Consider the following 2,611-nt stretch of genomic DNA (forward strand, 5'->3'; position numbering starts at 1 on the left):
TTAAACCAACACTTCCGACGCCAGGAGAATCAGATGTGCGCAGATGTGGAGGATCTGCAGTAGGCTATGACCAAGATCAAGGATCTAGAAGAAGAACTCAAGGCTACACGTAAAGATTATATGGAAGAAATCGTCGCTCTAGTAAGACAGAACGGCGACCTTAAGGAGAAGATTGGAGTATTCATGGGAGGATCAGCACCCAGAGGAGAAGAGGATGAACCTACTTGTCCAGATAATTATATCATCATCGATGACACCGTCTCGGATCCCGACGACAGCGACGATGACTATGTTGATGAAGCTGGAGCAGATATCATGGAATCTTCATTGGAGCAGTTTTTCTAGTTTACCACCATAACAGTAGTAGAATTTTCCACCATTTAATTAGTTTTAGTCCAAGCACTTTTGTAACGATAGTTAGACCGTTGTATGCCCTTGCTTGAATTGATTGGAGTGATATTGTGTGTTTTTGTCTCATGTGCATATGGGTAGTGTTATCTCACTAGACCTCATTCTATTCTTAACTCTCGCCTCCTCTTTAAACCCTCAGATGCCTCCGAGACGCGACCCCGAGTTTGTTTTCCCACCAGAGATCACTCAGTTGATTCAGCAGCAGAATGCCTTGATTCAAACATTGGTACAGAACCAAGGCAACAACAACAACAACCCACCACCACCACCACCTGTTGACCATTTGGCTCGTTTCTTAAGGCTGAATCCGCCAGTGTTTTCCAGTAGCACCAATCCGATAGTAGAAGATGATTGGCTCCGTAAGATAGGGAGGGAGTTGACCACTGCAGGATGTACAGATGGGGAAAAGGTGAAGTTTGCCGCACATCAGCTTGACGGACCCGCAGCAGCATGGTGGGAGAATTTTACGGCCACTTACCCTGTAGACACTGTCACATGGAATCAGTTTCAGCAAGCTTTCCGTACTGCCCATGTTTCAGCAGGAGCTATGGCCATGAAGAAGCGTGAGTTTCGCAACTTACGCCTAGGAGGATGGACAGTTGGCCAGTATGTGGATGATTTCAGTAAACTAGCACGTTATGCCCCAGATGACGTTGCTACGGATGCAGCTAAGCAGGAGAAGTTTTAGAAGGACTGAATGATGAGCTGAGAATGCAGTTGATGGTAGCCACTTTCAATAACTACCAGGAGTTAGTAGATCGTGCTCTTATGATTGAGGGAAAGTAGCAGCAGATTGACAATCGTAAGAGGAAGTATGGACAAGGGAAGTACAATTCTGGAGCTCAGCAGAAACCATGCTTTACCCCAAAGTCAGGAGGGCAATTTCAGCATACTCACGAGGAGGCAGCTTGCACAATCATAATGGCACAAAGAATGGAAACGAGAATGGAGGAAGCAATGGACAAAGCCGCACCAACCCGTCAACACCATCCAAGGTAGACCTGAGCCATATCACTTGTTATAAGTGCCGTAAGGCTGGGCATTATGCAAATGAATGTCCACAAGCCCAAAATGGTAATGGCAATGGAAGCTCAGGAAAGAAGAACCCTTTCAACAGGGGGCAAGTGAACCACGTTACCGTGGAGGAGGTTGAAGCTCAGCCAGACGCAGTAATAGGTAAGTTTTTGGTTAAGACATTTACTGCAGTTGTTCTTTTTGATACTGGTGCTTCGCATTCAAACATATCAAGGGGATTTGTGGATAAATATAAACTACCAACCCAATCCCTTAGGTCACCCATGCTAGTAACCTCACCCGGAGCAGAGTATATGGCTAGTATATGGTGTGATCGACTGCCATTAAGGATTGGACACCATGTATTTCCCTCGGACCTAATAGTTCTGGAATCGCAAGGTTTGGATGTGATATTAGGCATGGATTGGTTATCGAAGTATGGAGGGAATATAGATTGCGCCAGTAAGTCAATTTTGCTTACCACCCTTGAAGGAAGAAGAATCAAGTATGTATCATGGCATGAGCCGAGAAGAGCACATGTAAATTCCTTATCAGGAGTTGTGCAGGAGGAAGTACCAATGGTAAGGGATTTCCCCGATGTATTTCCAGAAGAGTTGCCAGGCATGCCACCGGATAGAGACATTGAGTTCCTAATTGAACTACTGCCAGGCACTGGGCCGATATCCAAGAGACCGTACAGGATGCCAGACCAAGATTTGGAGGAAATTAAGAAGCAGATTAAGGAGTTGTTGGACAAAGGTTTTATTCGCCCAAGTTCTTTGCCTTGGGGATCGTCAGTACTTCTGGTGGAGAAGAAGGATGAATCGTTAAGAATGGTTGTTGATTATCGCGGATTGAATGAAGTAACAATCAAGAACAAGTACCCACTACCAATGATCAATGATCTGTTTGATCGGTTGCAAGGAGCCAAGGTGTTTTCCAAGATCGATTTGCGATCAGGGTACCATCAGTTGAAGATTCGGGAGCAAGATATACCGAAGACGGCTTTTACCACCAGGTACGGGCTGTATGAGTACATCGTTATGTCATTTGGTCTGACTAACGCCCCAGCCTATTTTATGAACATGATGAACAAGGTGTTTATGGAGTTTTTGGATAAGTTCGTCGTGGTGTTCATTGATGATATTTTGTTTTACTCGAAGAATGAAGAGGAACATAAGGAGCA

This window comes from Triticum dicoccoides, chromosome 3B (assembly GCF_002162155.2).
Source record: "Triticum dicoccoides isolate Atlit2015 ecotype Zavitan chromosome 3B, WEW_v2.0, whole genome shotgun sequence".
NCBI classification, from domain to species: Eukaryota; Viridiplantae; Streptophyta; class Magnoliopsida; order Poales; family Poaceae; genus Triticum; species Triticum dicoccoides.